Source organism: Equus przewalskii, chromosome 1, assembly GCF_037783145.1.
Source record: "Equus przewalskii isolate Varuska chromosome 1, EquPr2, whole genome shotgun sequence".
In the NCBI taxonomy this organism is placed as follows: Eukaryota; Metazoa; Chordata; class Mammalia; order Perissodactyla; family Equidae; genus Equus; species Equus przewalskii.
This window is the reverse complement of record NC_091831.1, coordinates 59518926-59531471: the sequence shown is the minus strand read 5'-3', so window position 1 is coordinate 59531471 and position 12546 is coordinate 59518926. Positions and strand designations below refer to the sequence as shown.

Sequence of the window (12546 nt, the reverse complement as noted above, 5' to 3'; positions counted from 1 at the left end):
CTTCCAAGACTGACCACCCCCCACCTCCTTGGAACCTACATAGCCTTTCTCATAGGTGCGACAGTTACTCGTGTCACCCCAAGGCAGCCTGCAAGACTGTGAGCCCCTCAAATGCAGGAGCTAACAATGACAGTAACATAATAACAACTGATAGCTGAGAGTAACAGTAGCATAACAAGAACTAACAGCAGCATTGGTTGAGCGTTGGCTGTTTGGCAGGCACTTTTTCTAGGCATTTTACATGCAGTAACTCATTTAATCCTCCCAATAACCCTTTGTGGTAGGTACTGTTATTATCCTGATTTTCCAGACGGGAACACTAAAGAACAGAGCGATTAATTAAATTACCTGAGGTCGCACAGGTAATAATTGGAAGAGCTAGGATTTGAACCCGGATGGTCTGACTCAGAGGTAGAAACACTCCCCTTGTTTAGCGATAGGCCCACAGGTGAAGCCCAGTGCCTGGAGCCCCAGCGACACCCAGACCAGCCACCAAGGAGGAGACGCTCCCAGGTCCTCCAGGCATGAAATGTGTCCATGTGTCCGTGGACAGGGCTGTGTGTGGGGAGGCGAATAATCTCTTGAAGGCCCAGCTCTGAGACAGGGCAGCAGGCAAGCCAGGCTGCGGGGCCTGGCTCCTACACCCGGGGAAGCAGGCTGAGGCCCCCACGTGGGCTCTGGGGCAAGGCCCTTTCCAGTCCTGGGGAGGAGGGTCTGGGACCCACTCAGGGGTCAGGCCCCTGCTGACAGCACTCAGGACAAAGGAGGAGGAGAGACCGGGCCCCTGTTCCCATCCCAGGCACACGCCAGGGCCCTCCGCTTCCTACCCCCAGGCCGGGGGTCTGGAGACAGCCCCTTGGAAGGTAAAGCCGGCCTCCATGGGGACGAACTCTAGCATCTCACCACCCTCCACCCCCACCCGACACCCGGCACACCAGCTTCTCCTCGGGCCTGCCTGTACGCCCGCCTGCTGCACGCTCACCTCGTCTTCCTCTGCTCTGTCCCAAAGAGGCTCTTGTCTCTGCCCAGAGACTGCTCTCCCAGGAGGTATGGGGGCACGGGGGCTCCTTTGTGCCACGTCTGTGTGGCTGTAGTGACAAACACAGACAACGATAACACGGATGGACCTGTGCGCTCAGTGGCCACAGATGTCCCGTGTTAAAATGATGGACTCAAAAGCATTAGAAGAAAAAGTCAGGGTTACCCGCCCCCCACTTACACCAAATGGTGCTCCCTTTGTCACAGGCCAAAGGCCTGGGGGACAAAACAGTCCTGCCCAGGCACCTGCACTGTCCATGGTGGCCAGAAGTGGCCCAGAGAGGGGGCCATCTTGACAAAGGTGACACAGCACAGCAGTGCCAGAGCCCCGGGCAGGCCTGACACCCAGTTCAGCAAACAGACCTGGAAATCAGGCCCAGGGGGCAGGGTGGGGCCCACCCTCACATTCCGGCCTTGCCTAGGAGCATCCAGGTGTACCGGCTCCAGCACACCTGTGTGTGAGTGCGCACACACACACACACACACACACACACGTGCCCAGAAGCACACACACACACACAGCCGCGGCCTTCTGGGCCAAAGTCAGAAGGAGAGAGAGCTGTCAGTACAAAGAACTTCCGAGCTGGACAGTTGCAAGGAAACTGGGAAGGAAAAGGGAGAAGCTGTGTGTCCAGTGGGCTGTCCTGTTCCCCTCTGCCCTCGCCGACACCCAGCCCTCCGCGGTGGCTCCCAGGGAAGCTGTGAAACACGCAGGTGCAACGAGGTCACCTAGTTAACAGCCTCCCGCCCGCTGTATTATTCATGGGCTCCCTTCTTCCGGCCAGAGCTCCAGTTTCCAAGAGCCCTCAGGCTGGGCTCAGCAGGCCAGCCTGCGCCACCCCAACTCTTTCCACCCACGCCCTTCCTGTCCCCTTCCTAGGAGGCAGCCACCCTGTGCCAACTCAGCCCCCAGCCGTCCCCTTCAGGTGAAGGGGAGAGCACCCGGGTGAGTGAGGAACAGCCAGGACGGAAACCCTCGGCTGAGTCCACATGAGACGCTGAAATTCCCAAAGGGAGCTGCAGGGCCCTCTGTCTCTCTCTGTCTCACACACACACACACACACACACACACACACACACACACACTGACTCAACTGTCCCAAATATGGTACTCTGAATAAGTGTGAGAGCCCATGGTAAACAAGGCCCGTGGCTTGTCCACTTCTGTACCTTAGTGTGCCTTGCACAATGCCCTGCAAACAGTAGGTGCTTAATAAATATTTGTTGACTTGCACACTTTCCTCCAAAGATGGGTGTCAAATTGATAGAGTGGGCGTAAGTCCTCAAGCCATTCAAAGACACCACTGCTGGAGTTAGAGACTTTCACGTTATTTAAACATCTATCAGCATATGTCTCGTAAACCCTGCATGGTTAAGTCATTAATACATAGTGATGACTAATAAATATTTATGTATTTATTGCGATTTCTATATATCACAATGCATTTTGCCAAGCACTTCCCTGTATCTCAGGAGAGCCCCACTCCCCGAAGCACGTGGCTTGGCCAGAAGGGTTTTCTCCCTCCTTCGCCAATGAGAAACCACGGCTCAGAGGCTTAAAGGCCCTGAGTCAACACAGGACTGTACTGGCGTCTTTGCGTGCTTCACCGTTCACACGCGTGCCCCTGCCACACGGTTACCAGGCACACACCAACATGAGAAACTATCAGACGAACCCGTGGTCCTCCACTGAGGTTCCCTGGGCCAGGACTCTGAGTCCAGGCCAGGGTCAGTGCAGGACTCACACTCGGTCAGAAACACTGAGGGGCGCCCATCAGCCAGCCTGGCCGCTAGATGGGAAAAGGTGCGGGGCTGGAATGAAATCATGGGAGCCAGTGAATTCGACCCCCTGCTTTTACAGGTGGGCAGGGCTGGGGTCTGGTCGGGGTCTCCAGGTCCAGGCAAGCACAGAGAGCACTGAAGTACACGGCCTTTCCAGGTAGGGGCAACCTGGTCAGGGTGCAGGACCCGTGGCTTCCATGCTGGTGACATGTCCCCTTGTTCACTTCCGTGGATGGTGAACTCACTGCCCAGCCTCACTCACTTAAATGCCTGGCGCCATAGACACGTGAATGTCCAACCCCCGCCCAGGGTCAATCACAGGTGATGTCCTGACAGCACTAAACACATCTGACAGGCCTGGACTGAAAGTCCAGCCCCATCACTGCTCCATGCAGACCTGAGGGAGGTCACTTGTCCTTTCTGGGCTCAGATTCCACCTGTGTAGTCAGGAAGTTGGCTCTGGCCTTCTCTAAGTGCAGTACAGGGTGAAGAAGAGAGTGAAGATTAAGGAGCCAGACTGCCTTGGCTCAAATTCCACCCCACCACCTGCTAGCTGTGTGACTTTGGGTAAAGTGATTAACCTCTCTGTGCCTTGGATTCCTCATCTGTAAAATATGAGTAACAGCAGTCTCTATCTCAGAGTGTTGTTGTCAGGACCAAGTGAGGGATTTTATGTAAAGTGCTAAGCCCAGGGCCTGGCACACAGTAAGTGCTTAATAAATGTTCCTCATTATTGTCAGCCCTGACACTCTATGACAGAGGTCACACAGAAACTGGTCCTCCACAGGCCACATGCAGCTTGCTGAAGGGCGTTTCCTACAGTATACGTTCCACAAGGGCAGGAGCCATGGATGGGCCCCAGGGACCTACAACAGTGCCTGCCACGCAGTCAGGGCTTAATAAACATTTGATAAATGAATGGATGACCTCATGGTGTTTTTAAATAGCTGAATTAGTTGCCAGCATTTAAAATAAGAAAATTTTGTATTTTTTTAAATCTGGATTTCTAGATAATTTTGAAAAGTCAAAGTGTCTGGCCACACTTGTCCTACATGCCCACTTAACAAGCACAGGCAAGCATGGTAGCAGTGGCGCCCCCTTCCCATGGGGCGAGCATGCGCAGTGTGCCACAGTGCCCGCCCGGAGCCTTGCTACCTCACAACCGCTGCCCGGATGGTAGGCCCTTGAATGTCCACCCCGGCCCAGAGCCATCACAGGCAAGGCCCAGACAGCACGGAAGGTTTGTATTTACCCAGCCCCAGAGCACTCTGCCCACACACACCTCTCCGAGCGCGCCCCCGCCCCGAGTCCTCCTCCCACCCCAAGTCCGGGAGAGGAGACGGGCCTCCAGGTCTGCTAAGCACCCTGAGACCCTCTGGCATCCAGACTCCCCTACTTTGGACAAGCAAAACCCTCTCCCCCAGAGGACACAACCCCAAACACTCAATGTTTCTCCAACCTCCTCAGCTTTCCAGGCCCCCTTCCTCCTTGCTTGGAAAGCGCCCGGGTGTAAAATGCAATGGGAAGATGAGCTTAATCCTTGTCTTTCTCGTGGAAAGTGTGCAGAGAAGACAGAGAAAAACCAAACACACACGTACACACACACACACACACGCAGGCACCCCAGAGATAAAGTGCTTTTCTAAAATACTGTTATCCATTCCAGGTCCCCCTCCACCTGGCCTTCTATGGAGAGGGGACACGGCAGTGCATGCTGGTAAGCAAGGTGTCTGGAGTGCTGTGGGGTGCCAGGGGGGCTGCCTGTAGACACGTGAGCCCCTCCCTCCTACCACTCCCCTCCCCAAGCTGTCAGGGCTCAGGTCCATGAGGATGGACCACATCTTCCCATCGTGCAAGAGGCCTCCCCTGCCCGCTCCATCTTCCACCTTTAGAAAGTCAACTATTCGCTCTGTTTTCTCCGTAGCACCCACGATCATCTGTACTTGCCTTGTATGTGTATTTATTGTCTGACTTTCTCCCCCAGTTCAATACAGTAGCCACCAGCCACATGTAGCCACTGGACACGGGAAACGTACCTAGTCCACATTGAGATATGCCGTAAACGCAAAATACACACCAGATTCTGAAGACTTAGAACAAAAAAAGAATGGAAAATATCTCATTAATAATTTGTTACATTGATTACATGTTGAAAGGACAACACTTTGGATATAACAGGTTAAATAAAATAGATTATCAAAAATGATTTCAACTATTTCTTTTAACTTTTTCAAAGTGGCTACTAGAAAATTTAACACTACGCCTGTGGCAGGCATTTCCGGCTTGCATTATATTTCTATTGGAGAGCACTGCTGCAGACTCGCAGCCCGGATCCCCAGCAACTAGACAGAGCCCGGCACACAGCTGATGCTCGCTACTGGTTGACTGAATGGCGGAAAGAAAGGCCTCCCCAACAGTGGACGCGGGACCTAAAACATAAAGGAGGACGGGTTTGGAAGGACCTCCCTCCACAATGCCCAGTCTGTGCAGGCTTTCCAGCAGCAGTCCACCCATGCGTCTCCCGTAAAGAAGCCTCAGGCCTCCGCAGGAGGAGCAGAGAGAGGCCTGGCTTAGAGTTCTGTCTCTGCTGGTTCCCTGGAAATGATATCAGCTCCCCTGGCCTCAGGAGAAAAGGTCCAGATCAGCCTCCTCCAGGGGCGAGGGCAGATCAGAGCAGGGACGCAGAGGGCTGCAGGAGAACGAAGCCCTGGGTGAGCCTGGGGCAGGATGACGAGGCTCCCACCTCTGCAGCAAAGAACAGAAGTGGGGCAGAGCTAAAGGGAGCCCCTGGGAGGGACATAATCCACCCCCAGCCCAGCCCTCGGGAAGCCAGGTAAAGCCAGCATCCCCTGGGGACAGGACCAGGGATACAAATGGATACCCAGACATGGTCTCAGCCACCTTTTGTTTTCTCTTCCTTCCCTTTCTTTCTCTCTCTTGCTGTCTCCTCTACTTCCCTCCCTCCCTCGCTTTCACTGGCTCCCAAATTACAGCCTTCTTTCTGAAACAGACACAATCAAGGTGGCGCACAGGGCCCTTGTCACAAATGGCATCTTAGGTCCTCTCCAAATGGAGCATGGCCTTTAAAGAGGAAGGTAGTGCCGCTAACAGCCTGCCGAGGGGAAGACGCATCTCCAGGAAGGCACGGGCCGGAAGACACTCCCTCCCTCTCAGGCTGATCAGCCCGCAGAGGTTCACGGGACTGTGACTGCGGGGCCAGGCCCTGGGCTGCTGGGGTCCAGGGGGTGAAGGCCCGCCTGGCCTCCTCGACACACCTCCTGCTGAGGCGGAAGGAGCAGTGCTCTGTCCTTGACTGACCACCGCCCAGGCCCACCTCACCCAGGGAGAGGGGCTAGAACAAGACCACTCTAAAACTCTGGGCCTCAGTTTTTCCACCTGTAACATGGCAGGTCTAGCTAGTCTCTAAGGACCCTCCCAGCCCTTGGAGTAGAGGTCACAAACTCAAATGGCTAAAGGGCCAGGACGCAGTACCAAATAGTAAAGCAGGGTCAAATGTGAGACAATAGGGAATGGTGGGGACTGCAGAGAACTGAAGGCTATAGGTTCACTTACATCTAAAAGGAAGACTGCAGGCAAAACTCAATGTGTGACAGAAGTCAGAGTGAAGTCAGAACAGTGGTTCCATCTGGCACCGACTAACAGTGCCTGGGAGGCGGCGTGAGGGAGCCTGCCAAGGCACGGGGAGTGTGTCTTGATCCACGTGGTGGTTACACAGGTGTACAGCTACATAAAAATCCACCACTTTCACTTAACGTATGTTTACCTTATTGTACATACGCAACCCTCAAATAAAGAACTTTTAAAAGAAAAACACAAACAAATGCAAGGGGCGGCTGCAATTCAGACTCAACCAACAACTGCCAACTGGGAACCCAGACCCAACACTGCTAGTTCTAGTCAGAGATGCCAGAAATCTAGATTTTTAAGAGAAAAGGCCGTTTTTTTAATGTTGTTAGTCACTAATTCAAAATGGAAAGCCACAACCACACACACACACACATACACACACATCTTCAGGCAGAATTCAATTTATGAACTTATAGCCTGTCAAGCTCTCAAAATAAGATGAGGCTCCACCTCTTTGCTAGAATACAACGTGCCTGACACGTGAATCAAAGGGATAATAACAAAAGCTACGCGTCCTGCACCTTGCAGTGTGCCAAGCACCACACAGAAGGCTTTCTGTTCAGTTTTCTTCTTATGTACGCTCATAGCAAGCCCACCAGGTAACTGAGAAGCAGTCCCATTTAACAGATGAGCACCCTAAGGCCTGGACAAGGTTACACGCCAGACCAGGGCTGCAGAGCTCAAAGCGGAAGACCTGGTGTTCGACCCCAGCTCCGTCTGCCTCCATGCTGTCTTACAAAAATCACGAAGAGAATGGGTTTCTGATCATAATAACAGCCAGCATGTGCATGGGGTTTTAGACTCTGCAAAGGAAATGTAAAAAATAGGAATGCTAAAGCCGAGCCTGCAGTGTCACCGTAGGCAACACAGCCTGAGGCCCCGAGGCTGACGACAGATGTCTGATTTTCCCATTCCCCTTGGCCATACACTGAGCCACACGGACTGTCATGACGAGGGGAGACAGAGCCCCAAGAGCACAGATCCCGAGACCCAAAGATAAAGACCAGCAAGCAGCAGCAGCCACTGCCGCCCCACTCCCCATGACAGACCCAGATTAAATTTCACAGCTGTCTCCATGCGGCTACTTCTTAAATACGCAAGTCTCTCACGGACACCCTTCTGGTCAATAAAGTTGGTAAGAATATGCATTTTCTGCCCTATGGGATTCAATAAAGCTATGCTCATATTGAACCAAAATGAATATGGCCTATAAATGCTCTAATTTTTCTGAATTGACTCTTCTGCACAAATGATCGCTCATCACTGTTGCAGAGAGTCAGATCAAGATATAGAAATTTCCAGCACTCCAGAAGCACCCCTTATGCCCTAGTCCTTACGGCCAAGGGTTACCATTACTCTGAGCTCTGTCACATGGATGGGTTTTGCCTACAAGCTGTCCCTTTTCTATGGGGCCTGCACTCCTCAGTTCCCAAAGTCCCCACCACGCCCTACTGTCTTACATTTGGCCCTGCTTTACTCTTCGGTCGGCCTCCAAGCCTCTCCAGGCACGCGAGTTTGAGACCTCTACTCCAAGGGCGGACGCCTAGAGCCCAGAATATGGCAAGATGGGCATTAACCACCCACTCTTGAAAGTAACCAACATGAACAGTTAAAACTAGTTACAGGCACACCAGCGCCTGGCCTGTTCACAATCAGTTAGTGATGGGGCTAGAGAAGGTAGTGAAATAATCACCCCGCAGTAGCGCACCCAGCCAATGAACGATCACTGAGCACAGACTCCGCCAGTGTGGCAGCCCCCGAGGGTACAGAGAGGAGTAAGCGCCTCCTGTGCTGGAGGAGCTCGCCATCTAGAGAGGGGCCCAACGCTGCACAGTAGTAAAAAGCCCCATGGAAGGGCAGTGAGGGGGGAGGCACAGGCTGCAGAGGCGACCGCTCCACCCAGCCAGCCCCGGAGTCAGTGAAGGCTTCCTGCAGCGGGTGACCCCTGAGCGGCAGAGCACCAACACTACCCACAGCCGCGAGCAAGGCTGGAGCACAGAGGGACCCACTCTGATCCCCATCTCTCTTTTACTGGAGGCAAAACACTCCCATCCTGAAAGAGGGTCCCACTCGTGAATGACCTTGCTCACCCAGGAAGGGACAAGCAGGACTGCCCCAGTGCCCAGAAAACTCAAGTCGAAGCTCAAAATAAAAAGAAATGAATTTTTCAAAAAACAACACTATAATTGACTTTGAAACCAATGAGTTCAAAGGAAATTAAGTTAATTTTCAAAACCATCTTTCCATTTTAAAACAGTGAATTTTGTTTTAAAACTGAGGGTTTGAGAAAATGTGAAGACGTTTATTAAGCCCGTGATTTCTGAACTCAGTGAGGAAGGAAAGCTTTCACATTAGCCGCATCATTTGTAAGGCCCATGACATGCTGATCCCTGTTCCCCGACAGCTCCTCCTTGCGCTCTGCACCCCGGCGGGGGGTGCCCCTCTTCCTGGCAGAGGCCACTCTAGAAGAAGGACAGTTCTCTTCTGACGGGGCTGGGGTGCACGAGTCATGCCATGACCTTTCACCTGTGACACCACCGGCCTCTGACCCAAATCCCTCCAAAGTCCTTCAGATCCTCACTCTCAGGCCAGCCCTGATGGCCTTAGGGTCGCCATTATTCCTCTAGGACCAGGGAAGTGACTTGCCACCACATGGTGGCATCATCCTCGTGTCTTGGGGTTAGGGGCCTCCTAAGGCCCCAGGCAGCAGAAGTGGGATGTCCAGCCCAAGCTAGGGGCTAAGAGTGGGCCTTGGTCAGTATCGTCCCCTCTGCGGGCTATCCCAAATTAGCGTTTACACAGCTCCTTCTGCACAAGGCCTATGGCCGCAGAGAGGTGTGGTCAAGGGTCATCCCACCCATCCGCGAGAGACAGCTGAAGCAGAGGACAGTTACTCAATTCCTTCCCCTTGAGGCACAGCATCCTCCCAGGCCCTGGCCTCCTCGAAGCAGAGCAGCTTACCCAACTTACAGAAACTCTGCCCCTTCCTACTGGCCCACACGCAGCACACACAGCGATGCTTTAACTGCACAGAAAGCTGTTACTACTCAAATTTGTTCAAATTTCCCCAAAACACAGACACCCTCCTGGCATTAGCAGGGAATAGCCCCAAGGGCCCAGTGGTGGACTGCTAACCCAGCCTTAGCATAGTGTCCAGTCTCATTCTCAAACCTACATTCTTATGCACTGCCCTACTGGACATTCTCTCTGCACCAAGAGACTGCGAGATGCTCACGCGCTAGAAGTACTGTGGACAGGGTTTCTCAAACTTTACTGAGCAAACAAACCACTCAAGGATCTTGTAAAATACAGATTCTGATGCAAGGGGTCTGGGGCGGAGTGCAAGAGTCTCCCTTTCCAACAAGCTCTCAGGTGATGCTGACGCTGCACGTCCACAGGCCACACTCCAGCAGCAAGGGGCCACCAGACCTTCACCTCCCAGAAGTAAGTGCATTTTAAATTAGGACTTCAGGAAGGTGCCCTTTAAAATGTTAAGCTCAAAGAAATGAACCTCAAATGGTGAAACTGCAGGTAAGACAGCTTGTTGGGTGGGTGAGCTGTTTGGGAGGTGACCAAGATCATGTGCCGTCACAACCCTCGAATCAAGCCCTTTGGTAAGCAGAACTGGGGAGCCCGCTGTTTGGCAGTCAGGAAGGTGGAGGCAGATGTGCACGGAGGCCCAGACAAGGCCAAGACACTAGCTCTGGGCCTCCTATCCCTCACTGCTCCCCTCCACCGCCCAGGGCAGGGCCTCCGGCGCACCAGTCACTTCTGTAGTGCCACCTTTCCAGCTCACTGTTCCGCTCGCCCTCTGCTGTGTAGGCACTCTGCCTTCCCACCCTCCTCAGGCCCGGGGAGACAGACAGCACCCAGCATTCCTATTCCCCAGCTAAGAGCCCCCTCCCAGCCCCTCCTCAGCAGAGTGACATCTGGTCCCCCACCCTCCTAAGTGCTGACCGCAGTGCGCCTACCCCTGCACCATGAACCAAACGCTAACTCCAAGCCAGCTCTCCCTCTCCACGGCTGACTCATCAGCACCTCGCACCTGGCCCCAACCAAGCCCACCCCAACCCTGCAGCCTAATTCTTCCCTGCGCAAGGGTGTGACTGCACCCAATGCACACACACACAATCAGATGCCTCTCCAGCTTACTTCAAAATCCAAACTGGAGTGGGGGTGCTTGCTGAGCGACTAAAAGGCAAGGGTCAATGCAGGCTCTGGTCTGAGAGGGCAAAGTACGTAGAAGAGGCAGGCGCGCTGCCTTCTGAATTACTGGGAGGGTGGGGGCTTGTGACTACCCAGGAAAGGCTAATGTCCAGCTCCAGGGCTGGGGGCTGGGGTCGCAGTGGGGCGGCGGCCGGCGGCGAGGGCACTGGATCTCCGTTCGCGGCACGGAGGCAGCGACTCTAGGCGCCCGCTCCGGGAAAGCAAGGCACTGAGTGCCGGCCGGCCGATGCCGCCGCCACCTCGGAACGCGCGGGTTCTGACCTGCAGGGGAGACGAGGGGCAGCGCTCCGGAGCGCAGGCCCCCGGGGACAACCAGCACCGCCCATGGCAGGCCTGCCGGCGACCGGGGAGACGAAGCGCGAGCCGCAGAAGGCTCCCGACTGCGCGAGGGGCGCGCCTTTCCCGTGTTCGGACCGGACTGGGGAGGTTGCGGGAGTCCTCTGGGGTCTCTCGCAGGCACCGAGAGGTGATGAGGGCTGGGGAGAGCTACGTGACTTTAGGTCCCTCCAGAGCCGTTGCCAACCCCGCTGTGGGGGTGTGCCCCACCCCATCTCCACTGTCTAAATGGGGACCCAGAGCGCAGAGGGGACGGGATTGGATCCCAGGGTCCTCTTTACCCCGAAATTCTCCCCGCCGCAGACCCAGACCCTCTCTGAGGGGCGGAGAGCAAAGTGCCCGAATGTTCACGGGTCCAGGAACCGGGGTGGGGAGCGGAGAGCCTGTCCTCCCAAGGCCAACACGGAGGGAATTCGAGTTCCCGGGAATCAAAGTTGCCGCGCGTCCAGCCGCGGGCTCGGAGCGGGGCGCAGGATCTCGGCCAGGGGCCCAGGATGGAAGGAAGCCCCGGGCGCCCGCCGCGGGCGATGGCCGCGCCGGGAACAAGTGGTTCAGCGGCTCCGGTCGCGACCCCACGGCTCCAACTTTCCCGACGCGTGGCGGGCGAAGGGCGCGGAGGAGGCGAGGGGAACGGGGAGGGAAAGGGCGGTGCGCGGCTCTTGGTACCGTGTGCGTGTGTGGAGCGGCGCCGCGCCGCGCCTCGGGCTCTGCTCTCCGCCGGATCGGCCCCCGCCGGCCGCCTGCTCAGGTGCTGGCCACCGCCGCGTCTCGCTGCCGGCGCGAAGGCTCATCCGCGGCGCGCCGGACTCTCTGGGGTCCCCTTGGCCCGTCCGCTAACCTCTGGCCGCTTGCCGGCCGCAACTTCAGGCGCGCCGCGGGCTCGGACGAGACGCGCCCCAAACGTCCCGAGGCTCGGCACCCCCGCGCTCCATGCCCGGGCCGCCCCGCCCCAACCGGCTCAGCGCCCGGCCGCCGTCGGACGCGTCTCCTCGCCGAGAATCGCGCCCGCAGCCCGCACCCCTCTCGCTCTCGAGCCGCCGCCGCCGCTCAAGTCCGCGATCAACTTTCCCTCGCTTCCTCCGCCCCGCGCGGCCCCCGCCACCCAGACCCCGCCTCCTGACGCTCTCTCCCTCACCTCCCGCCTCGCCCAGCCCCTCCCGCCCGGCCGCGCCTGGCTGCCCACTCCCCTCCACGACGGACCGCCGGGATCCCTGCGCCCCCCGCCCCGGCCCCGCTCGGACCCCCGGGAGCGATGGGAGCCCGGCCAGGCGCTCAGGGCATGAATATTTCAGTGCTGGCGAAGCTGCCCTCTGCCGATGTCATGGCACCGGCTGCTGTGGCAACTTGGCGAATCCCCCAAAGGGGCAAGGAGGAAGCCCGCGGAAGCGGCCCCAGGTGCGTGCCGGAGCCGTGCCCCGCAGGGCCGCCCGCCGTCCCGCCGAGGGGCTAGCAGAAGGGTGGGGGCCCGGCCAGCCTCCCGCCGGCCCCGCGCCTCGGGCGAACCGGGAAACGCTC

The 12546-nt window shown here is 56.3% G+C and overlaps 1 protein-coding gene across 1 annotated transcript in view; it reads right to left on the bottom strand.

Annotated features, from left to right (window-relative positions):
* LOC139074484 (cadherin-23-like) overlaps positions 1 to 12101 on the bottom strand; it is a 316069-nt gene extending 303968 nt beyond the window's left edge. Inside the window, exon 1 of the mRNA XM_070565310.1 lies at positions 11698 to 12101. The gene's annotated coding sequence lies outside the window, so the exon portion shown is untranslated. The remainder of the gene's footprint in view (positions 1 to 11697) is intronic.
* Positions 12102 to 12546: the final 445 nt, after the last annotated feature.